Source organism: Phacochoerus africanus, chromosome 13 (assembly GCF_016906955.1).
Source record: "Phacochoerus africanus isolate WHEZ1 chromosome 13, ROS_Pafr_v1, whole genome shotgun sequence".
Lineage (NCBI taxonomy): Eukaryota > Metazoa > Chordata > Mammalia > Artiodactyla > Suidae > Phacochoerus > Phacochoerus africanus.
In genome coordinates, this window is record NC_062556.1 from 14,802,604 (window position 1) to 14,829,327 (window position 26,724).

The window sequence follows — 26,724 nt, forward strand, 5'->3', positions numbered from 1 at the left end:
TTCCAAAACCAGACAAAGATACCACCAAAAAGGAAAACTATAGCCCAGTATCTTTGAAGAATATAGACGCAAAACTTTGCAACCAAATTTTAGCCATCTGAATCCAACAACATATAAAAAAGACTGTACACCATGACCAGGTGAGATTCATCCCAGGTGCACAAGGATGGTTCAACATACACAAATCAATCAATGTCACACACCACATTAACAAAAGAAAAGTTAAAAACCACATGATCATCTCAATAGATGCAGAAAAAGCATTTGACAAAGTCCAACATCCATTCATGATCAAAATTCTTACCAAAGTGGATATAGAGGGAACATTCCTTAACATAATTAAAGCCACTTATGTCAAACCCACAGCAAATATAATACTCAAGGGAGAAAAGCTCACTAAAATCTGGAACAAGACAAGGATGCCCACTCTCACCACTGCTATTCAACATAGTAATGGAAGTCCTAGCCATAGCAATCAGACAAATAAAAGAAATAAAAGGCATCCAAATAGGAAGAGAAGAGGTAAAACTGTCACTGTATGCAGATGAAATGAGACTATATATAGAAAACCCTAAGGACTCAACCCAAAAACTCCTTGAACTGATCAACAAATTCAGCAAAGTAGCAGGATATAAGAGTAACATTCAGGAATCAGTTGCATTTCTGTATACTAACAATGAAATATTAGAAAAGGAACACAAAAATACAATACCTTTTAAAAGTGCACCCCAGAAAATCAAATACCTGGGAATACACCTGACCAAGAAGGTAAAGGACTTATATGCCGAGAATTATAAAACATTAATCAAAGAAATTAAAGAAGATGTAACGAAATGGAAAGATATGCCATGCTCCTGGGTTGGAAAAATTCATATTGTAAAAATGGCCATACTACCCAAAGCAATCTACAGATTCAACACAATCCTTATCAAATTACCCATGACATTTTTCACAGAACTAGAACAAACAATCCCAAAATTTATATGGAACCACAAAAGACCCAGAATTGCCAAAGAAATTCTGAGGAACAAAAACCAAGCAGGAGGCATTACTCTTCCAGACTTCAGGCCATATTACAAAGCCCACAGTCATCAAGAGAGTGTGGTACTGGTACCAAAACAGACTGTCTAGACTAATGGAACAGAATAGAGAACCCAGAAATAAACCCTGACACCTATGGTCAATTAATCTTTGACAAAGGAGGCAGGAACATAAAATGGGAAAAAGACAGTCTTTCCAGCAAGTACTGCTGGGAAACCTGGACAGCTGCATGCAAGTCAGTGAAACTAGAACACACCCTCACGCCATGCACAAAAATAAACTCAAAATGGCTGAAAGACTTAAATGTAAGACAAGACACCATCAAACTCCTGGAAAAGAACATAGGCAAAACACTCTCTGACATCAACCTCATGAATATTTTCTCAGGTCAGTCTCCCAAGGCAACAGAAATAAGAGCAAAAGTAAACCAGTGGGACCTACTCAAGCTGACAAGCTTTTGCACAGCAAAGGAAACCAAAAAGAAAACAAAAAGACAACTTACAGAATGGGAGAAAATAGTGTCAAATGATGCAACAGACAAGGGCTAGCGTATACAAGCAACTTATACAACACAACAGCAAAAAAGCCAATAACCCAATGAAAAAGTGGGCAAAAGACCTGACCAGACATTTTTCCAAGGAAGATGTACAGATGGCCAACAAGCACATGAAAAAATGCTCAACATCCCTGATTATCAGAGAAATGCAAATCAAAACTACCATGAGATACCACCTCACACCAGTAAGTATGGCCATCATTAATAAGTCCATAAATAACAAGTGCTGCAGGGGGTGTGGAGAAAAGGGAACCCTCCTGCACTATTGGTGGGAATGTAAACTGGTACAACCACTATGGAGAACAGTATGGAGATACCTTGGGAATCTATACATAGAACTACCATATGACCCAGCAATCCCACTCTTGGGCATATGTCCAGATAAAAGTTGCCTTGAAAAAGACACATGCACCAGCATGTTCATTTCAGCACTATTCACAATAGCCAGGACATGGAAACAACCCAGATGTCCATCAACAGATGAATGGATTAGGAAGATGTAGTATATATACACAATGGAATACTACTCAGCCATAAAAGAGAAAGACATAATGCCATTTGCAGCAACATGGATGGAACTAGAGACTCTCATCCTTAGTGAAGTAAGTTAGAAAGAGAAAGCCAAATACCACATGATATCACTTATATCTGGAATCTAATATCCAGCACAAATGAACATCTCCACAGAAAAGAAACTCATGGACTTGGAGAACAGACTTGTGGTTGCCAAGTGGGAAGGGGAGGGAGTGGGATAGACTGAGAGCTTGGGGTTAATAGATGAAGACCATTGCCTTTGGAATGCATTAGCAATGAGATCCTGCTGTGTAGCACTGGGGACTATGTCTAGTCACTTATGATGGAGCCTGATAATGTGAGAAAAAAGAATGTATACATGTATGTGTAACTGGGTCACCATGCTGTACAGTAGAAAATTGACAGAACATGGTAAACCAGCTATAATGAAAAAAAAAAAACAAAAATGATTATAGAGTTCCCTTCGTGGCTCAGGGGTATCGAACCCTACTAGGATCCAAGAAGACGTGGATTGGACCCCTGGCCTCGCTCAGTGGGTTAAAGGATCTGGCGTTGCAGTGAGCTGTGGTGTAGGTCTTGGATGTGGCTTGGTTTTGGTGTTGCTGTGGCTGTGGTGTAGATTGGCAGCTGCACCTCAGATTCGATCCCTAGACTAGGAACTTCCATATGCTTCTGGTGCAGCCCAAAAAGGCATAAAAAAAAAAAGAAAGTACCTATTTCATTGTATTATTGGGACGATTAAAGTAATTACAACAGTGCCTAGCATATATCAAACTGACAATGGTGGAATTAAAATTTTCATTAGAAATGGTAAAAAAAAAAAATCAGAATAGGTAACAGAAAATATAATCAGGATAAACTTGAGATATTCTCCCAAAGCTTCTTGAAAAGAGAAGACAAAATGATAGAAAATAAAATAAGCATAGAGGACACAGCAAAGCATTCTGAGATTTAATATAAACATCCTGACATTTAAATAAGGACATAAATGTTTGAGTTATTATTGATAACCTTGAATTAACAACAATTTTGTCTGTATGCAAAGGTAATTTGCCTTCTTTTCAAGGATTCATGAAACATAGCTTTTAGTTATGTATGAAGACATATTGTGCTAATGCAAAACCACAGATTTTCAAGAGATCCTTTGGGTTGCCTTGGTCAAAACCAAGGGTCCCTAGCTAGTTATAAGTAGGTTTCTAGGCCTCTCAATTCTCCATTCAACTAAAAATGTTCTCAGTTTTATTTTTTTACAAATTATGGTTTCAATTAAGGTTTATTTTTTAAGTGTTGCATTGGGTTAAATAGTAACAATAGGTTGAAAATTGCTACCGTAAAAGTTAATAAATTCCTAAGAGGTGAAACAGGGTGTATAGACCCAATTCTCACACTATCATAAAATGAACACCAGAAATTAGTAATAAAAGTGGAAAAAAAAAAAAAAGAAAGAAACCCCGGCTGCTGGGACATTAAAATTACTGTTCTAACTTATCATTGATTCAAAGAGGTAATCAAACTACCATTATTCTCTGGATAAAAATGTAAATGTTATGTATCAAAACCAATAAGATGTGATCAAAAACAATGCTCAAGGTGTAATCATAACCACAAATTTCCATTTTAAGTGAGAATTTTTTAAACAAACAAGCACTTCCTTCCCTTATTAAGAAAATTTTAAAAATTAACTCAAAGAAAAAAGCAAATTCAGAGATAAAAGTAAAAAAGGGAACGCAAGAAATAACACGTATTATAATCAATAGATCTAAGAGTTAAATTTTTGTGAGTTAAAAACCAAACAAATAAAAAAAGCCAATGAATTAGATAGACTTCTGGCAATTATAATTTTTAAAAGTAGAAAACCCACAAATTAACAAAATTTGTTTAATAATGAGTAGTAATGAGGTAATAATGAGTAATAATGTGTAGTGAAGAGGAAGTGGTTCTAAGTACAGACCCAAAGGCGATCATAGTTTTACAAGAAAATGTACACATTCTGGTCAGGGAATCTCAATCAATCCCATATATAAGGAAAGAATTTGATACATGAATTAAAATTCTTTAAAATGTGCCAACTTTTTGACCCCCAAATTTGTTTCTAATCGTAAATTTGATAAAATTATCATAGAAATGAAACAAGACTTTCTTTCTTTCCTTTCTTTCTTTTTTTGGCCATGTCCGCTGCATGCAGAAGTTCCTGGGCTAGGGATTGAACCCACGCCACAGCAGTGACTCGAGTCACAGAGGTTGCCAGATCCTTAACAACACTTATTTATAAGGGAGTTTATTTTTTGCATTATCCATAAGAGCAAAACATTAGAAAGCTCATAAATGTTCAATCACAAGGGACTATTAAATAAGATATGGTACATTTATTTGGTACAATGCCATGTAACCATTAAAAAGTGGTAGAATATATGATATATTTATTTCACTTGAGCAAGTGAAAAAGGCAAGCTTCAAAACTTCAGTCCAGACTCTTTGGGTAGATTAAATGATTTAAGTAATTTACATCAAGTCCTCAATGGAGAAGACATTCAATATGCCTCAGTCTTCCCTTCCACACAAGGTTATTTTGAGAGCTAGTTGCATATAACCTAGCTGCTCCAAGCTGGGCAGGTGGTTATTATCTATCAGGTAGGTTCTGCCCTTCTACCTCCATCCGTGCTAAAGAGAGCTAAGGTTTAACTCTAGCACACATTGGTATTTTTGTCCCAGGATGCAACAAGCTAGGATGTGGTTTCTGATGTGGTGCGGGAATGACGAGAGAGAGAGAGAGAGAGAGAGAGAGAGAGAGAGAGAGAGAGTGTGTGTGTGTGTGTGTGTGTGTGTGTGTGAACCTCTTACCTACTGTGTTCTCTAAACATGTGTTTAGTGTTGAATGTCTTGCTGATAATCTGAAAAGGGCAGCTGCATGAAAACTAGAGCTCATTCTAGCATCCGGCCAATAAATCTTAGTTAGTCTGGCCATGAGCCAATCTCTCTATTCATTTGTCTTATCTAGATCTACAACTTGTGTTCAGAGAGACCCTGGGACATCCTGCTAGTTGTATCCATTGGAAGGCAAAACTCCCTTTCTCATTGTTTTCATGATACTTGGTGTATTTTACTAAGAGCTTTTATACAATTCTCTAGGAGGAAGTCTGCAACCACTACAGTTGATTTTTAATTTTTTTTGTCTTTTTGCCATTTCTTGGGCCGCTCCCACAGCATATGAAGGTTCCCAGGCTAGGGGTCGAATCAGAGCTGTAGCCACTGGCCTACGCCAGAGCCACAACAACGCAGGATCTGAGCCGTGTCTGCAACCTACACCACAGCTCATGGCAACGCCGGATCCTTAACCCACTGAGCAAGGCCAGGGATTGAATCCGCAACCTCTTGGTTCCTAGTCAGATTTGTTAACCACTGAGCTACAACAGGAACTCCGATCTTTAATTTTTATAACGTGTTATGTTGAGCTGGAATTGGCCTCAGTCTTCCTTGAAGGAAGAGTTTCAATGAAATACTGAAAATATGAGCTTGCTTCTGACCTCTTCTTTTGCCTTGGCATGGTCAGGGGGATGGATTCCTACTATGCATGTCCAGCTAGGGTTTTAATGGGAAGCTGTGGCCAAGTCACTGCAGGCCACCTTAGCATTAATGACGTACTTGTTCCTGCATCAGCCCTGCATAAAATACCTTCAAAAACTGTCCTGGAACAATCTGCCTAATAATCAAAACAATCAATAATTGATTGATTGGAATAATCAATCCCCACAATTGGGATTTTTTTGAACTATCCTTGCAGGAATATGTGGGTACAAGCCCTTTGTGGGTATGATTCATTTTGTGGCTTACTGGGTAAGATTTCTTTATCCTTCTGTCCTTCCATATTTCTGTTCCTCCCAAGTGCTATTTTGGATCTATTTCAACTTTCAATTATCCTTCTATTTTGTGTCTGTAGGGTATATTTATATTCCTAATTTACTGTTATCTCATCCTAATAGTGGGCAAGACATAGTTATTGCTATCTAAGGGTCTTTGGAGTGATTTTTTTTTTTGGGGGGGGAGGACCCAAACAGGCTTATTTCCTTTTTTGGAATTAGGGAATCATGTGGCACCATCCCATTAAATTTGACTTGTTTCAGGGATCTGGGTTAACAAATGCATAAGGTCAGGCTACAGAACTCAGGGGCAAATGTGACCTCTCTGTAGAATGAGGACTTCTGTGGGGGGAGAAGCAGGGTTCCAAAGATGCTCAAAAGGTTTCCCGGTCACCTACCTAACCTTACAAAACAGCACTTTAATGATTTAAATGTAAATAGATTATACACATGTGGGTTTAATTTTGCCTCAAATACACATGACTTGATACAATCCAGAGGCAAGAGTTGAGGGGAAAATGTGTTTTTGGTTTATAAAAACCCAAACATTGGAAAATAACAACTGGAACATTTGTCTAGCCCCAAATACCACTGGGTCAGCTTATTCCTTACTGTCAATTGACAGCCTGTTTCGGGAAAGCAGAAGGTGCCTCATCTATTCTTGTCTTATGTGATCAAAAGCTCTTAAACTAAGGGGACCTCTTCAATAAACATCTTTGAAGAAAAACTCATCAAGTTTCCCAAACGTAGGGTACCATTGGCTGTGCCCAATACACCTCTGCTATCTCTCCACTCCTTTTAGTTCCATCTTTGGGTCTCTGCATTTGGTTACTTTGGATTATTGGTGAGTATTTGCAGTTCCTTAGGGAAAATGATTTTCTTAACAGCAATAATGAATTTTATAGTGTGTGTGTGTGTGTGTGTGTAGCTTTTCAAAGACTCAACAAGCCCTGAAAATAAAACGTACTTTGAAACACAATAGAAAATTGAACGACTCTACACCTACTGGGCCTGTAAGCTCACCCCATCTCCCTGCAGTGCCACTAGAGTTTTTGTTCAAAGAGGACAAGTGCAATGGGGCACCCCATCCTCTTGTTCGGGTGATGTGTAAGAAGGACCGATGATTGTGTCACCAGGGAGGACAGTGGGCGATGAAGATTTGCCCGCCAAATGGGAAGGTGATGCCGTCACACCCCGTGTAGCATGTGCATGCACAGGTGCATGTATGTGTGTGTGTGTTGGCGACTTTTTCCTAAGGGCTAAAAACTCCACAAGAGCTCTGACGCGGAAAGTGTGACAAATCAGTAAACAAAGTCAAATTGTTGCTAAGAGGCTCCGTATTCAGCCCACGATAACCACTGATATTTGGTATTATGCATTTTCAGCTGATTGTTAGAAATGTCTATTATCAACTTGTGTTTTTTTTTCCCTTCTTTTTACTAATGCAAGGGCGTTCCATTGTTGCCATGCTGGATACAAACTAAAAATAAAAAAGTATTCTTTTACAATAATGGAAGTTCTTCAAAATGGATGCTTATCACAGATAACCAACAAGGACCTACTGCACAGCACAGGCAACTATATTTTGTATTTTCTAGGGAAAATAATATGAAAAAGAATAGATATATGCATACGTATGAATAACTGAATCACTCTGCTATACACCTCAAACTAATACAACATCGTAAACTATACTCCAATAAATTTTTTTTAAAAAAATGGATTGCTTATGCATTGATATGTTGATAGAGTTAGCATTACTACAGATAAGTAAAAGCAGTTGATATGGAAAATGTCTATTAGTCAATAACACCACACCCTCCCTTACTGAATCATTTATATTTTATCAGAAGCCCTCACCTGGAAAGTCAGAAGGATGGTGATAATTCTGAACATTTGCCAAGTGCCATGTGTTTTAACTCAAGTGTTACTCATCTTCACCCAAACACTTCCACTTAGATGTCTTAACCCCATTGTCTGGAAAGAAAACTAAGAACCAGAGCCTACAAGTGACTTGACAAATGTCACACACTTGTAAGTAACAGAGATGCTATCTGAATCCAGATCTGGGTGATCACAAATCCAGCTGATTCCCTTTCCAAGTCCCCCATCAGCCCTTTGGTTATAAGATGGTCAGGAGGGGTAGCCAAACGATGACAGTGGTAATAACAGCAAATACCAGCTCACAGTTATTATTGAGATGTTATGATATGAGAAGCAGCATTTTAAGTTCCTTGTGAAATACTCTTTATAACCACCACCTTTATTGAGTGCTTATTAGGTAGCAGATTATGTTTTTAACTTTTAATGCATTTAATGTCTAATGTAATCAAAACCACATCTCAAACTACTCATGGTATCAGAAATATTATCCTTATGGGTTAGATAAGGAAACTTAGTTAGGCTAACTTTCTCGAGATCATCCAGCTCATAAGAGGTGGGGCTAGGATTCAAGGGCATGGAGTATAGTCTAGAGCTTCAGATTTATAATTTGTGATATACCTTCTTTCTTAGACAAGCTGCTAGAGAAGCAAGAAGCCAGGGCCTAGAGATTTAATTAAGTTGAAGTTGCAGGAAGAAGCAATAGTGGCCAAGAATACAGGCTTCCTCTCAAATGAGTGATATGCAAAGGATCAGGGTGGAGTGGTGAGGGGTTGAGCAGACCTGCATGGGGTAGTTTGGATGTTCTTACAGAGTAGAAGAAGACAAGGCTCTGATCTTGAGTGAGAAGGTGAGGTTAGATCTGAGGGCTTGGCAATCATGGAAAATAAAACTGTCTCACAGGGCAGGCTGAAAAAGAATCCTCAAGAGATGAATGGAACTGAAGTGGACCTAGCTTTTGTGGGACAGCTTTTGTGGCAGAGGAGACAAGCATCCTCACAAGGTCAAGGCCAAGAACTGCTCTTCCAGTCTCAGAGGAGGATTTGTATTGCTCCACCTGCTGACCCCCCACCCTTTGTCACAGACACGAGGCTTTGCAGCAGCTTCCGAGGGCAGGAAGAAAGCCCGTGACCCTGGGGTAGGTGAGGCTGCCTGGCCTCCTGCAGGGAGGAACTTATGAACTTGTCTCATTGTCTTCCTGCTGGTCCCAACTGAGGCTGTCATTAGCAGAACAAGATTAGACCTGTCATCCACACCAAGGGACCAGAGAAAGCCCTTCTGATAGAAAAATCTCCCAACACTGTATTATTTCAATGTTGTCATTTCCCCCAATTTCTTTCCTTTTTTATTTGCATAAATGTAACTTCATTCATTTTATGATTAATTTCTATGGAGATGTAGTTGACTTACACTATTATATCAGTTTCAGGTAGCATGACCTAATAATTTCTAATAGAAATATCAAGTCTGTAGAGTGGCTGCGATTCCTAATTTTTTGGAATGATTCTAATTAAATATCAGGTGGAGTCTGGATCCCCATCTTAGGAAAAGTAAGAAGATACTCCATTTAATTTACCTTAAGTTGCCCAGTGGCATAAATCTAACGAATCCATTCTAATTTTAGGGGTTTTGATACTAGCTTCTGTGGGTGGGTGGGTGTGTGTGTACAAATAATTCCAAGACGTTTCATTTGCTCACCTGCTCTCAGCAGCTGGAGATCATGCAGGAAAGTTTCTAGCGTCCGATCTGCATTGGTGCCTCTTTCAGGAAACTCCCAGTACAAGTCACAGGCAACCGGAACTGGTTAAACCATATGAAATTTGTTGAAGGTGGACCTGGAAATATAGAAAGATGGGCTTCAGAGTGAGTTTAACCCAGTGGTGCCAATTCCATCTCACCATGGTTCCCCAGGCTGTTCCTTGGTATGCATCTCTCCTTGTGGCAGCAGAAATAGCTACAGGAAATTTCAAGTCATACCCACACAAGGCAGTGTCCATAGGAGGAGACAACAGCTGCCTCTTCCAGTGGCTCAGTCTTAAAAGAGAGGAAATGCCTCACCCAGAAGCTCTCACCACACTTCTAGGATCTAACTGACCCCCATTCCCTTGGCACAGAGAATGCCATGCATGGATGGGCTTAGTCCTGGCATCTCCATCAACCAGTGGCAAGGGGGATGGGGCTGTCCCAAGACCATCAGATCTGCCCTTGGTCCTGAGGTCAGGCAGCTTCCCTGAGGCCCAGCTTCCCTGAGTGCTGAGAAGAGAGGTGGGAGTTCTCTTCGTGGCACAGCAGAAACGAATCTGACTAGGAACGATGAGGTTGCGGGTTTGATCCCTGGCTTCACTCAGTGGGTTAAGGATCCGACATTGCCGTGAGCTGTGGTGTAGGTCACAGATGCGGCTTGGGTCTGGTGTTGCTGTGGCTGTGGTATAGGCCGGCAGCTGTAGCTCTGATTAGACCCCTAGCCTGGAACCACCATATGCCGCAGGTGTGGCCCTGAAAAGACAAAAGAAGAAAAATAAAAAAAAAGAAGAAGAATATCAGCCCAAAGATGGGGTTTCTTTAGGCAGAGAAAGGTTAAGTGATTTGGGCAGGTTATGCCCTGAGGGTGTGATGGGGGGCGGGGTAAGGAAAATGAAGAAGGGCATGAAGCTTAGCAGCTTCTGAGTCAGCTGAACCCTGCTGGTGGTACCAACTAGTGATGAACTCTATACTGCAGTCCCTCTGAAGGGGTCTCCATGGAGACAGCTGCCTGGCTCTAAGGAGCATGTCCATGGGGTTGGGTTCTGCTTCGGCCACGGCTGAGAAGAATTGCTTCTTGGAGATGATGCTTGCAGTGCTCCTGTGACGGTACTTTAATGGGAATCTTTTCCAAAAGTTCCGGAAGGGCTGTTTTTGCACGGTCATGTGCATTCTGACAGCGGTCACTAGAGGGCTCACGGGGACACCTTTCCGAGCTGCCCTCTAGAGGTGGAGCCTAGAAAGTGGTGCTAAGCGGTCCTGCAGCTCAGAGCCCCAGGAACTGACTGAGGGCAGGCGAGGAGACCTTGGAGGAGCAGCTGCAGGGATGAAAAAGCTAGTCTTTGAAGACAACGCAATAGTCACCCACAAGAATGGCACGTGGAGCAGGTCTATCTGCGAGGTCCAACATGGAGCCCTGAGCACCGCGTGATTAGTCAGTGCTTGAAATGTGGCTCCTTCAGATGGAGATGTGCATGGCATGGCGAAGTCTTAGTATGAAAGAAAAAAATGTAGACTGTTTCAATTTTGTATATTAATTATATGTGGAAATTAGAACATTTGAATAGATTGGGTTAAATAAAATAATCAAAATTAATATCACTTGTTTTGCTTGAGCTATTTAAGTCATTTGTTTATTTTATCATTATTTTTTAAACAATGTGAATAGACTTAGAACCCTGTGGAAACAGTCATGTTCCCATATAATTTTTTATGCATGTGGGTGTGTTTTAATTGAAGTATAGCTGACACAGTATTTATTCTTTTTAGGTATACAGCATTCAACATTTAAAAAAGACATTTGAAATTGCCTGTGTTTGTGGCTCATAGTGTATTCCTATCAGACGGTGCTGTGCTGAGCCATTTGCTAAGGGGAGAGTAAGGTGGTGGGGGGAGTGGGGGTGGGGAAGGGTGGACACAGGGAGGAAGCCTCGGAGAAGCTTGAGCCAGTTGACAGAGACCCTTCCCACATCTGTCTGGCCTTGGGTAAGAGGCGCTCGCTGAGTTTGGTGATGACGACAGTGACGTCAAAGGTGACTTCCCCTTAATGAGTCAGTCCAGCCTCTATCAGATGCCGCCTTCAGTCTCTACGAACCCTGAAAAGCAGCCCCATTGGCTGGATGTTCATGCCACCAACACGGTTTCTGCCATCCCGTCTCCATGGCTCACCTTCCTTGTACCTCATGCCCCATGAGCCTGCCCCAGACTGCACCATTCGAAAAATTCTCTGTGTTAGATTAAACCCAGTGACCAGCCTATCAAATGCATCCCACAGTTGCCCCAGAGTTTCTGTGTGAATCAAAACAGATGACTAATGTCAACCCTGGATACAGGGGAAAAAACACGGCATATATATGCATTTATCTTTTTTTTTTTTTTTTTGCAGTGTTTGACCATTTAGCATTTCGAGACTGAGCAAATGAGCTTTCACTGTTGCTTGTGTGACCTGTTTCTTCAGAACACATCTGACCTTTCTGTTAACATCACCTGTCACTGCTCGGCATGTGTCAGGCAGATAAGTACGTTGTGCGTCACCTCCTTTTTCGCACAACACAATGGAAATCTTCCAGCTTCTTCCTCTCTCAGGAGGCAGAAGTTCATTACTTTTCAGTACTCTTTGTGTGACTTGCTGAAGACGGACGCATAATATAAGCTATTATAGATTATTGAAGAGGCCTCCCAAAAGGCTCGGCCAAGGCCAAGGCAAAGAATCAACTCAGATAGAGACGGAAAGAATCATGTGAAGCAATGAACAAAGTGGCAGCTCCTAATTCTAACTCCAGGGGCATCAGTGTGAGCGTTCCCTAGGCTCTCAACATGGCAGGAGCTGATGGTATCAGTAACTAAGGTTCCATTTCCAGAATAAGTCCCCCACCTCCTTATACCATCTGACGGTGCCTCTTCTCATCTCAGCCCCTGACCACGGCAGAGCCTCCACTTTTGACATCAAAGACATCATCACCCCTCCCATAGGGCACTTCTTCCCTTGACCTCTCACCTCCAGCCCTCCCAAAGTGAAGAAACCAAGATTCCTCCAAGGCCAACCAAAGAGGAGGAGTTCTTTTCTTCCATAACAGGCGATGTTGAAAACAACGTAAATATTTATTTCAAATTAAGAAAGGCAGGATTAGCATTTAACAATGCATTGGGTTACATTCTAGAAATCATACAACAGAACTCTATGCCTCTTTCAGCCACGGTGTCAAGGGGTGACTTTTAAAAAGACATCCATATGTCAAACGTGCACAGTCCCCTAAAACCTCTAAAGGGGACACCCTTCATTTGAAAGTACAAGTTCCAAAGGATCTGACAAAGGTCAGCCCCACCGCACGGCTAATGCAAGTGTGACCCATTCAGCAGCACTGCTTTCCTTTTTGCCTGAACTTCATCCCTTTTCAAAACAAAAGCTAAGCTCATTTTGCTTTTGGTTTGGGGTTTTTCAGACAATTTTTCAGACCTACTAAAGTGAGAGCACACTTCCTTCTGCACCCGCCTTCCAAATCCAGTTCAACCCACAAAAACGCATACTACACGCATTTCAACAAAGTACTAAGGAAGCTTAGTACAAAGAGAATAAGATGCAGTGAAGGTTAGCATGTCAAATCTGCTTCTCGATCTTGTTTAGATCCTAAGTTTTCCTTTCATCAATAACAACTCCACTCTGCCTAAGACCTTGTGGTAGAAATTGTGAGTTACAAGGTTCAATCAAACAGGATTGTTGCCTTCAAGGAGTGATTATTGCAGGAGGAAGAACTAAACAGGGATGCAGGACACAGGAAGAACTACAGGACCCCCATAACATGCAAGTGCCCAGGGCAGACACAAGGTAGTCCTCCTTTAAACCCCACTCACAATTTCAGTTTTTATCAAATCCATATCTTGTGCTAATGAAGACTATTTTAATCATGCAAAAGAATTGCTGGAATTCTTTGAGACAAATTTCAGCACACTGCTGGCCCTGCCTCTAGCTGTCTTTGGTTCATTCTGTGGCCAAAGTTTTGTATCTGCAGGGTGGGTCTAGAAGCCACAGGTGTTACCTCGGGGCAGCTGCAAAGGACAGGTGGGTGGCAGAGGAGGGGCAGGAGGGAGAGGTCAGGAGAGGGCTGGGTGGGACCAGCAGGAGTGTGGCACGGAGGGGATTGATGGAAAAGCAGAGTGGGTGAAACAGAAGCTTTGGGTTTTGTCAGAGGTCTCGGCAGGGCCATTAAGAAGGAGCTGTGGTTTGGGGCCAACTATATAAAGCTTTGAAGCTTCTGGCAAACTGCTTCAAGCTGCCTTCCTATCAGCCCAGTGTTCAAGAGAAAGTTTACAATTCCTTTCCTTTTTATCTCCACACTTTATATTTCCATGGGCCCAGGATCTTTCAACACGTCAAGACATCTTTCTAAGATTCTGTTACTCAAATCTGTAGTTCTATCTCCTAAGAGTCATTTGATATATTTGTATTCAGTTTTATTTTTACATTTCGGCAAAGAACTCCTTGGTTTCCAAACAATTTTATTTGTTATCATGCTCCAAGTAGTTTATTTTAGAATCCTGGGATCTCTCAAGTGAAAAACCCAAAGGACTGATGTATAGTTAACAGCAATGGCAGCTTTGGTTCTTGCTTTGGTTAGTGTGAATATCAGGAATATTACTGTCGATAAGGAAACAGCCGTCCTTAAAAGCAATGAGGAGAGGTGAAGGTCTCTTATCGTGAGAGTCCCTGTGCTGCAGAAGAAAGACAGTATCAGGTTTTTTAAAAGGGGGAACTGAGATTTTCCCCTCTCTCAGAATATAAAAGTAGTGGTTATAAATTCACGCAATGAATAAAAGTTAAAAACCACTAATCACATCTGAAAATACAACTTACCAAATTTTACTGACTGGTAAATTACAGACTGCACTGAGTTACTGTGACAAATGTTAATGGAATATGGGAGGTTAAATGCTGTTTTCCCATTGGCTGCTAACTGGTCTTTAACTGTGAGGGAAGACCAGCAGGGTAAACAGGAAGTCATCTCCATGGCAACGGGCCATTTGCCTTAACTTTTTAACACATGAAGAGGTAATTACTTTATTTTTTTATTTCCATTTTTATAATTTTCACAGTTTATAATAGCAATGAGGACCTTTGGGTCAGGCATTTCCTGGCTGTTAATAACAGGCAGATTTAAGACCACCAATGCTTGAACGTTGTGCCAATTTTTTTTTTTTTTTAATGAAAAGAGAGCTGTGATTTTCTTTTTTTCCTTCCTGAAGTCTGTAGCATAAATAAATGACAGGATTTTATGTTCACACACATGGTGTTTTGATTTCCTGCAGATGATAACATCAGGGAGGAGACGGGTCATCACTGGTGGGATGGCCAAGGGGCGGGGCTTGGGGTGGAAAAGCCACAGGGTGAATCCCTCTGGATGGTTGGTTGGAAGATGAGCCCCCCATGGCGGGGGTAGGGGGATCTGAGAGAGAAGAGGATACCACCGAGGGTCACGCAGGTCACTCACAACATGATGCACAACCTCAGGGACCAGGGAACGTTCTGGTGGAGCCAATCAGTAGTCAAGGCTTCCTTTTGAACTCAACTACAGAAGCCAGAGTCCTGGGCAGCTTCCCTGGCCTTTGCTCATCCAGAAAAATTTGTCTTCCCGACTAGAAGGTAACTTTAGTGATCTGTGCATTAAAAAAAAACCCTAAGGCAGCCTGCAGTCCTGAGTTGTCTTGGGAACAAAAGGAGAGGTCTGGGCAAAGCCATTATTTAGGTACAGCGCCTCCCCTTAGGTTGCTGGTACACAGCAGCAGCCACTCTGTGCGGGAGGAGCAGGGCCCGGACCAGCACCCAGCGGCGCATCCCTCCCCAGCATCCACCAGGCAGTTTTTCATCCAGCTTGAAAGCCTCTTCTCCCCCAGTTCCTGGTCTCTGAAGGAAAGGGGGAAAGGCTGCAGGAACCCTGCAGCGATCTCTCCAGCTCTTCCTGCCCACACCACATCCGCTTAACCGTGCGTGCGGAGCATCCACGTGAGAAAGAGATGGGAGCAAAATCTCTCAGGGCCGCAGCCTCTCAGCTTCTGGGAAGCCAGCCTGCTGCTTTTGGGCCTGGAGAGGCGAGGGGAAAAGAGGAGCCACGGAGGGCAGCTGCCAAAGGCCTCCCCACGCAGAACTCAAACCCCAATAGGCTCTCAAAATGACGAGAGGGAAGCTACCCATGGGAAGAGGGAAGTAGGATGCCAGAGAAGAGGGCAGAATCCAGCACAAAAAGGAGATACGCCCGGCTCAGGTGCGGGGCCCAGAAAGCCAGGGGTCCGGGGAGCTCGCCCTTCTTTCATGAACGCCCCTATTCTGGTGACTCCGCGGTTCCAGATAAAATTATTTTCAAATTTTATTTTTTAAAAAAATGGAAATTCATTGTACATTTCTTTCTTTCACTGTGTTCACCGTTGGAGAAGGGATAAAAGCCCCCAACAGAATGTCTCCAGAGCTGAACGGCAGTGCAGGGACAGGGCCTTTTCCCTTGCCCGCAAGGTTTCTCCTGGACGCTTCTTGCGGTGATTCTGTGATCCTCGTCCAGCCCCAATGACGCAAATGCCTTTGGGTGAGGGGCCATTAGCGTTAGTTCTTTCCCTTTCTGGTCTCTCATTGTGGATTTTGTTACCTTAAAATTTGAGCTACTGGGATCTGCTCCCCCGCCTGCTGTGGAAGACCAGGCCATCTAGATTTTCCAGCATTTTCCATACCACGGCATGGTTCCTGGGGGGCCAGACTTTTTTTTTTTTTTTTTTTTTTTTCCACTCAGATTAGGGCTTCTCAGATTTAGAATTCTATTATTTTTCTTCTATTCTCTCAAAGTCAGGGTTAGCCTGGGAAAGGCTGTTACACAATGTACTAGGGGACCGTCCAGAGTCCCTCTAAACTTTTCTTATCCCAACTATCCAATGAAAACATCTTTTTTTTAGGGCCGCACCCTCTGCACATGGAAGTTCCCACCTAGGGGTCCAATCAGAGCTACAGCTGCCGGCCTACACCAGAGCAACAACAAGGAAGGATCTGAGCTAGGTCTGCGACCTACACCACAGCTCACTGCAACACCGGATCCTTAACCCACTGAGCAAGGTCGGGGATGGAACCTGTGTCCTCATGGATAGTAGTTGGGTTTGTTACCGCTGAGCCACAATGGGAACTCCCATCATTGGGTTTTATCATGCCTTAAATTTTTTAGCATCCTCCAGAAGAGTTTTGTACTTTCTGTATTTACACCCTAATTGTTTCTAAAATGCCCTAGCACTAATAAAAACAATCCTTAATGGCGCTGGATAGAATTGAGGGCAAATGGTAGTGCCTATCACATGCCTTCTGTACTGCAGCTAAAACAGGAACATCTGGCCAGCAGTGTGGGTGGATTCCAAGGCTGGGTGAGACCGAAGAGGCGGTCCACAGGTAAGGAGGACCATCTGTACTAAGCCATTTTATACAAGAGGCTTGCACCTCGGTGGATTTTGGTATCCCCTGTGGATACAGAGGGACAACTGTATTTTCTGTCCACACCAGCCTGGGTGTAGCAAAGCTCTGCTCTCCAGCTGGCTTGCAAAATAGTCTTTCCTACTGAAAACTTCTTCTCATCAGGTTGAGAGAAGAATCCAGACATCTCCCAACCCTTCATCTTCTCAAGAGTGCTGTCACGTGATGCTGGGACCTCGCTGTGCGGGGGGGCGGGGGGGGGTTCCCACAGGATTCCCACCCCTCCTGCACTCTGATGTAGATGGCGGATGCCTCCTTCTCATCTAGGATGCATCGCAGGACCAGTTTTATTAACTGTAGCCTCCTGGCAGGAACAAAATTTCTCCTTTGTCACACTGTAGAATGGGGAGATTTTCATCTGCTAGATTTAAAGCCCTGCAAGGACTGCTGTTGGTCCACATCAGGTGCAAAGTGGGCACTCGGTATTTTTGAGGGACTGGAAGTGACTCCATCCGCAGCCTGCAGTGCTCCCAGGGAATCCATGTGCTCACTTCTCCTGGGGCAACTTCGCATTCCTACTCGTCCAGCCAGCCCTCTCAGCCATTCTCAGACACCATCAAATACGCATTCCTTCTCTCACACTCGGTCTCTGTGTGTACTATGTAGCCCCTGTTCTGCTGTGTAACAGCACTGAGCTTGAAGGAGCAGTGAGATCCAGGTAGATGTCACAGTCTTTCTTAGGAAACGGTCACTCTACTAACAATGTCCCTGCCCCCTCTTCTTGTGTCCTGTATGCCTTCAACAGCCCTAAAATATCACTAGAGTATGTGACAAGCAAGCTCAAAACTGTGTCTTGGGTCTGAGACCAATGGGTATCAATGGATTTGTCCCCCCCACACACACACTTAGCTTGGACCCTCACTTTCCATTCTCTGTTTCCCAAGAAGCAGACACCAAGTGCTCCCAGAAGTGGTTGGGTGCCACTGGGGTCATCTTCATGGAGGAGGTGGGGAGTCATGAGGAGAGGCTGGGACTGGAGGCCGGGACCACCGGGAAACCACTGCAGACGTTTCCGTTCGTGCAACACGTACTGATTAAATATCTGCAGTGTGCCAAGCACTGAACAGAACACAGCTCTGAGGATGTGATTAAGGATGCTGAACTGGGCGGGGGGCTGCAGGAAGGGGTGGGCGGGAGGTGGGGGCAGGAGTAGATTTGGGGAGAGAGAAAGCCTAAATCTCCCCAGGCTCTGGTGGAACTGGCATCGTTATATAAACTCCGGCAGGAGTCAGGGCCTCCACGTTCCCGGCACTTCCCTATTCTGTTTAATGGATGGCCTTCTCGGGTAAGGTAGAACAAGTCTGTGGTTTTCATCAAGTGCTGGGCCTACCTGAGACCCAGTCTCCCTAAAAACCCAGTTCTCTGGTGGCTAATCTCTCTGTCCACAACTTCATTCCCTTTCTGGTCCCCTCTGACCTCAATCCTGTGTGAACTGAACACCAATCAACCAGAGTCAGATGACTAAAGTTGCTGTTGTCGATAACATTGCTGACGAACTAAAATTGCTGTTATAGAGATCACCGTTAATGGACAAACCCCAGTTGTTTCTCCAGGGTAAGATGAGCTAACAGACCCCCAAGCCATGGGTCACTTGGCCTGAGAATCCTAAACAAGAGACATCCTGACTCCAGAAACCACGATTAAGAAATGCCACAGAAACGTCACAAGACAATGATTAAATCCAGCCTCTTTGTTCTTCCCCTCAAAACAAAAACACAAACAAAAACAAAAAACACTAACTCGAAGACCACAATGGGGTGGATCTGAGGCTTGTCTCCCTCTCCCTTGCACAGTGCCCTAGAAATAAACCCTTACTTTGCTGCAAATACCCACCCATCAGAGTTGAGCTTTCCACATCACAAGCCCACGAGCCCTTGCTCAGTTACACACCCACTTTATTTATTCTTTCTTTTTCTTTCCATTTGATAAATACTTACTGAATAATCACTAACCTCTAGGTACTTCATTAGGTACAAAGGACACATCAATAGTCAAGACAGACACAGCCTCTGCAGTAATGGAGCTTACAGTCCAGAGCAGGTGTCAACCCCTGTTCTGTGTGTGTGTGTGTGTGTATACACACACACACATACACATATCACACACACACTATATACTATATGCTATACACACACACACACTATATATATATATATATACACACACACACATATATAGATATATATAGTAATGGGATAGACACTAAATAGTCTATAGATTTTTTTGCAACTACTCAACTCTGCCATTGTAGCCTAAAAGGGACAATAGACAGCATGGAGATGAACAGCATGGCTATGTTCCCAGGAATCTTTATTTGGAAAAATAGGTGTAGGCTCAGATTTGGCTTGTGGTCTAGAAGGGAGATTCCTAGGCATGTAATTAGAGTGAGCATGCTGATTGTTTTAAAAGGGTGAGAGTGATACGAGAACAGAGAGTAAGGGATCCTAAACTGTCAAGCCTTCTAGAACTGTGGATGTGGTGTTCAAGCTGAAATCCAAACTTTCAGTAATGCGTTAGCCTGGCTGGAAGGATTTTGGCAAGTTGGAGGAGCACAGACTATTCCAAGGAGAGGGACAAGTATGAGCAAGTTCCAAGGAGAGGGACATGGCAGCGTGGGAGACATTCAACATGACTGGAAGGAAGAATAAAGATGGAAACCAGTGATGATGAGACTATAGCTGTGTGCAAGGGTCAGATTCTGGAAGACCTGGTAAGATGTGCTGAGAAGGTCAGACTTTGCCTCACTTAAGACCATGGGAAGCCCCGGCCAGGTTTCAAACATTGGAGTGTCATAACCATCTGTATGTTTGAAAGCACTCTCCACTGTGAAATAGAGTCAGCTAGAAGTCATCAAACTGATGGCCAATTAGAAAGTCCACACAAGAGCCGATGATGGTCTCGAGGATTGTGGTGGTGGAGATGATGGGGATTAATGGCTGCACTTTACACATAGAAAGTAGTCCTGGAATAAGCAGCAAGCTCAAAAACTGCTTCTGTGGTTTGAGGAAGCGACTCCTACCTAGCTTGGAGCCTCCTTTTGCTGCTTTTTGCTTTCTGCAAAGAGGAAAGAAGCTTTGATGGGGAAGGGACATAGGTATGGAGGGTAGGAGGTAAGAGTGGGAGGGCAGAAGGAGGAGCAGGATGGAGGGGCAGCTTGAGCCAAAGTGGACCTCCTCCTCCACTTCCTTCCCTTCCCAGTACACAAGATCATGGACCAGGTTAGACTTTCTCGATGGGTCATGTGGGCTTTGTGAAATGAAAGCTCCTATTTATACAGCATTAAACCCCAGCCGGCAGTGATGGATGACTTCTCTGTATCTAACACCTCTGAACACTTGGGTGGACTTCCTTTAAACACGGCAGCCAGGTCTGTGTCCACGGGGCTGCTCAAACTTATCAACTGATCTAATGTGATCTTGGTATGTCTCACGGACAATAGAAGCCTCTTACTAAGCACTTTCAATAAAGATGGCTTCAGAGAGGGCAAGAGAATCAGCTGTCATTTCAAAATATGTTAAACATCTTTGAATGGAATAGGTGACTTCAAAAAGTCTAGACATTTTGAAACTAGATGCTGAATGGTTACTTCCAATCCCACTAAGCATCATGTTGGGTTTTATCTTGGTGATCAGTCAGGCAAGATTCATGGATAGAAAAAAAAGAAAAGAAAAAAAACCAAGAAATCTCTTTACTTGTGACCAAAAAAAAAAAAAAAATTTGATAATCACTTTTTTGGGGGGAAAGCAACAGGTACTGTTGCTAACAGTAGATGTGTACTTAAAACAGGTTACTTAAAAAAAATATATGGTGTTAGAGAATGTTTTAATCTCCATTCTTTTATAGTAGCTGTCCAGTTTTCCCAGCAGGGCTTATTGAAGATATTAACTTTTCTCCACTGTATATTCTTACCTCCTTTGTTATACATTAATTGACCACAAATGCATGGGTTTATTTCTGGGCTTTCTATCCTATTCAGTGGAATATATATTTCTGTTTTTATGCCAGTCCTATGCTGTTTTGATTACTGTGGCTTTGTAGTATAGTCTGAAGGCAGGGCACCAGATTCTTCCAGCTCCGTTCTTTGCTGTACACTTGAAACTAACACAACATTGTAAATCAACTACACCTCAATGAAAAAAACCTTTTTTTTTTAATAAAAATAAATCCAGTTAAAGATTGCTGTTGAAAATCTCACTCACTGCAAGCATTTCACGCAGGTATGGATGGAAGAACAAAATCAAAGCTAATGGCTGTGTTTCTCAAGAGAAAAGAATCCAATTTGCAGGGTGAGAGCTGCAATAAAGCAGGCCAGTCCGCCTCTTCATACAACACATCCTTTTGTACAGCCCTCAGCCCCAAACTTCTAAGTCAACAGGAAGTGGTCAGTAACATCCATTGAGCCCTGGGCGCACCCAGGGTCTCAAAGCCCAGGGTCATGACTACTACATGACCTGACATCGCCATCTACTCAGGCACAGGGAAGGGAAGGGGATGGAAACCAGTTGCTGGCGCCTTCCAAGCCTGCTGTCGATGAATGAGTCTTCTCTTTCCCACTTCACCCTCCTGACGCATGTTCTCTGAGCTGGCTGATTTTATTGTTTAAGTAGTTGTCATGAATAACTGCCTAATTGTCCTTTTTTTTTTTTCCTCGTAAAACAACTTAAGTGATGCCATTTTGTGCAGCTGGGTGTGAACTACATGGAGCCTCCTGAGCCTTCATGAAATTTTGGAGTTGTGGACTGCCTCATGTAACCCAATAAGATTGCAAACCACTTGTAGGAAGAGATCATTTTCTATACTTCTTTGCATTCTTCATAGCACCATGAATACAGAGGCTTTTTAATGTTGGTTGAGAAATGCTCAGTTTGGTTCACAGTCTTCCCATTTTTTTCTTTTCTTTTTTTTAGGGCTGCACCTGTGGCATATGGAAGTTCCCAGTCTGGGGGTTGAATCAGAGCTGCAGCTGCTGGCCTACACCACAGCCACAGCAACACCAGATCCAAGCCATGTCTGTGACCTACACCACAGCGCTCAGCAATGCCAGATCCTTAAACACTGAGCGAGGCCAGGGATCGAACCTGCATCCTCATGGATACTAGCTGGGTTCATTTCTGTGGAGCCACAATGGGAACTCCCCCCACTGCATTCTGACTGTGGCTCTCAACAGAGGCTCACACACAAACCCTCCCCTTTGAGTTGGTTTTGGTTAGGCCTCACTTGGGACAATGAAACTGCTTGGAAAACTGAAGCTTTTTTGACCCAACTTTAATACTAATTTCAGGCAGATTCCTTGCAATGACTTGCAGCTGTGACTGTCATCCTGCCATGAGGGAAGTGTCAGCAAGACCAAGAATAGTAGCAGTCTGTCATCTCCCTGTTTTTGACGTTCTCATCTAAAATGTTAATTAACTGGTTGCTCTGCACAGAATGAAAATAAAAGTCAAGAAAAGTAGCAAAGGCAAAAAGTGCAATCATGCTAGTATTAAAATAAGGAATTTGTTTTCCTGTGTTGTACATGAGCCCCATTCTCCTCATTTCAGCTGTAAACATGTTGTAACTAGCAAACAAATAAGCAGTGATGCCCACCAAAGGAGAGGAAAATTCAGTAGCTACTTAAACTTTGTTTCTATTTAAAAGGATTAACAAAGTCATTTACTTAAACAGATTCTATTTTGATTAATCCATTAGTAACTGAATCTGCTTTTCTTTCACACGAGTTTGAGTTTTCTATGTCTTGCATTTCACAGTAGAGAGGCCAATTCAGCAATACCTTCATGAATCAGCATCTCAGGTAAAGCCACAAGATCTTAATTTTTTAAACTAACTTTTTGAATGAAAATGTGATCACAAGCTTAACCACGTTAATTAGCATGTTTAGAGACATATACATACTTTTGTGATAATGGCAGAATTTGACATCCGAAGACCATTATTTCTGAGACTCATTTATAAAAATTCATGTCTACTGCAGGGTTTATATGGTGATTATCTTTTATGTTTTAGGTTAATCCTTTCCAGGATAATAGAGCTCCCAGAGAGTACTCGAAAATGTTTTTACTTATCTATAAACAAACAATGGTCTCATTCATAGAAGCAGAGCCTAGGAAGGAGTTACTATCAGAAATAGCAAAGCCTGGATGAAATTCAAGTTTGGCCTTTAACCTTTGTTGAAAGCATGATATTTCAATTATCTTAAGAATGTGTCAGATAAGGGAAGTGAGTCAACAAGATAAATGGAGATAGAGAGAAAGGAAATTATACTGGACCAGAAAGGTCAATGAACTAATAGTATTTATTGACCAACTGCTTTAGGTAGGTGCTATGGATAATTAAAAAAAAAAAAAAAAAGGTTAAAAATGGATAGCTTATTCTCAAAATGAAGCTGGAGATATAGGAATAATAGAGGTAAATAACAGCAAACAATTCAAGAGAATCCTCGATTACATCTTACATACGTTAAGCCTTACAGAAATTCCAGAGAAACTGGACCTGAAGGTCAGGGGAGGGGATTCACAGAAGAATGGATTCGGACAGAAGGAAAAGAAATGGTGGGTTTTGTTTGTTTTGCAACGGAACCACCTCCCGAAAAGCAGAACAGTGGGGATCATGTGTCTTTGGTGTGTTGAAGGGGCTGCTCTGATTTGATAACTTGGTTGTCACTGAAAAGTCAGAAGAAATGATGACAGGAGAAAGCTTGAAGCCATAGGGTGGAGACCCTGGCAGTTAACATTTGACACAGTCTGTTCTAGACACAGAATAAGTGAATAGCATTTAGGGAAGATCTGTCTGGAGATAGGCCCCAGGACGGATGAATAGATGCTCTCAGGCTTTCAGGGCAGGATGGGAACGGCTGGAGCAGCTGCCATCAGAGAAACCAGGGGCAAATTGTCACAGGAATCCATGTGTGCCATGATGGGGGCCTGGGCCAGAGTGGAGGGGATTTGGCCATTTGGTGGAACAGGTTGTGAACTCCACTCAGGTCAGGTGGTAAATGCTCTTGGCAAATGTGGCCTACGAAGGCACTTGGAAACAATCTTGTAGGCATCTCATCGAATACCGGCTGTTTTGTAGAGGTCATAGTTCTCTTCTTTTTTCTAGTATTTTATTCACAGGTTTATTGGATGACACCATTGTCTTACATGTATGGCATTACAACTTTTTCATTTTGCACTCTTACCAAAAAACATACTTTTAGCATCCATCTCAATACTGGCATATCTATTTATAATGATGCATTGTCTTACGTTAAAAGTCATACTTGAGTAAGCAAAAAACATATAAATATGCTTCATAATGTTAAAATCTTGGTTTACTACCCTGTGATACAATGATTTGACGTTTAAGATAAAACTGGTTTATTTACATACTTGGTTTAAACCTGCCATAACTGGCAAAGATACCCCAAAGTCTGAGCAGCTCCAAGGGGAGAACGGGGATTCTGAGCTGCTTCTGCTAAATCGTTCTTCTTCCCATCCCCTCCAATAGTTATGTAAAAGTTGTAGCTGAAACGTGGCTAGTAATTTTCCATCTTCCCCAATGGTCTTTCAACTAATCAGAACTTGTTACATTTTAACATGCTTAACAAATGGGTTTATAAACCACTGAAGATTTTTTTTCTTCTTTTTTTGGAAGATTTTAAAACATGGTAGAAAAAAGTTTCCAAGTTTCTTAAAAGTTACCAGTTTTTAAGGCAAAACACATTGCTTCTGGCACTAAAAGAAGAAAACAATGGAAAACTTTCCAGACACTGCTTCCACAGTGTCCTCTCTAAAGTTAGGGTTTCTTTTGAAAAGTGGTTTGTTTTCTTTAAATTCATTATTGTAATGTCACCTTTACACTGAAGGGTAAGTTTATAATTACATCTAATAAGTTTGTATTAAAAGAAGTTTCTTACTGATAACTCTTCATTGTTAGAATTTATAGAATGTTGTCTATATTTAATATGCAGAATTTTTTTAAACCACTTGTATATCTGGGGGAAATATTAGTTTAGTTAGAATTAAATGGATGAACAACTATATGCCAACAAATTTGACAATCTGAAAGAAATGGACAATTTTCTAGAATCTTACAGCCTGCCAAAACCGAATCAAGAAGAAACAGACCAACTGAACAGACCGGTCACTAGAAATGAAATTGAATATTTCATAAAAACACTCCCTACAAATAAAAGCCCAGGACCAGATGGCTTCACAGGTGAATTCCACCAAACATACAAAGGGGAACTTATACCCATCCTCCTTAAACTTTTTCAAAAGGCTGAAGGAGAAGGAACACTCCCAAAGACATTCTACGATGCCACCATCACCCTAATTCCAAAACCAGACAAAGATACCACCAAAAAAGAAAACTATCAGCCAATATCTTCGATGAATATAGACGCAAAAATTCTCAACAAAATCTTAGCCAACCGAATCCAACAACATATCAAAAAAATTATACATCACAATCAGGTGAGACTCATCCCAAGTGCACAAGGATGGTTCAACATATGCAAATCAATCAATGTCATACACCACATTAACAAAAGAAAAGTTAAAAACCACATGATCATCTCAAGAGATGCAGAAAAAGCATCTGACAAAGTCCAACATCCATTCAAGATCAAGACCCTCGCCAAAGTGGGTATAGAGGGAACATTCCTGAATATAATCAAAGCCATTTATGTCAAACCCACAGCAAATATAATACTCAATGGAGAAAAACTGAACGCCTTCTTACTCAAATCTGGAAGAAGACAGGGATGCCCACTCTCACCACTGCTATTCAACATAGTTTTGGAAGTCCTAGCCACAGCAGTTAGACAACCAAAAGAAATAAAAGGCATCCAAATAGGAAGAGAAGAGATAAAACTGTCACTGTATGCAGACGACATGATACTATACATAGAAAACCCTAAGGACTCAACCCCAAAACTAGTGGAACTGATTAATAAATTCAGCAAAGTAGCAGGATATAAGATTCACATTCAGAAGTCAGTTGCATTTCTGTATACCAGCAATGAAATATTAGAAAAGGAACACAAAAATACAATACCTTTTAAAATTGCACCTCAAAAAATCAAATACCTTGGAATACACCTGACCAAGGAGGTAAAGGACTTATATGCCGAGAACTATAAAACATTAATCAAAGAAATTAAAGAAGATGCAAAGAAATGGAAAGATATTCCATGTTCATGGATTGGAAAAATCAATATTGTAAAAATGGCCATATTACCCAAAGCAATCTACAGATTCAATGCAATCCCTATCAAATTACCCATGAGATTTCTTATAGAACTAGAACAATCCAAAAATTTATATGGAACCACAAAAGACCCAGAATTGCCAAAGCAATCCTGAGAAACAAAAACCAAGCAGGAGGCATAACTCTCCCAGACTTCAAGAAATATTACAAAGCCACAGTCATCAAAACAGTGTGGTACTGATATCAAAACATACAGACAGACAAATGGAAGAGAATAGAGAACCCAGAAATTAATAACCCTGACACCTATGGTCAATTAATCTTTGACAAGGGAGACAAGAACATAAAATGAGAAAAAGAAAGTCTATTCAGCACGCATTGCTGGGAAACCTGGACAGCTGCATGCAAAGCAATGAAATTAGAACACACCC

The 26,724-nt window shown here is 41.9% G+C and overlaps 1 long non-coding RNA gene across 1 annotated transcript in view; it reads right to left on the reverse strand.

The window, feature by feature from the left end:
- Positions 1 to 26,724, reverse strand: part of LOC125113318 (uncharacterized) — a 257,564-nt gene that overhangs the window by 59,014 nt on the left and 171,826 nt on the right. Inside the window, exon 5 of the long non-coding RNA XR_007131412.1 lies at positions 9,568 to 9,704. This is a non-coding gene — a long non-coding RNA (uncharacterized LOC125113318). The remainder of the gene's footprint in view (positions 1 to 9,567; positions 9,705 to 26,724) is intronic.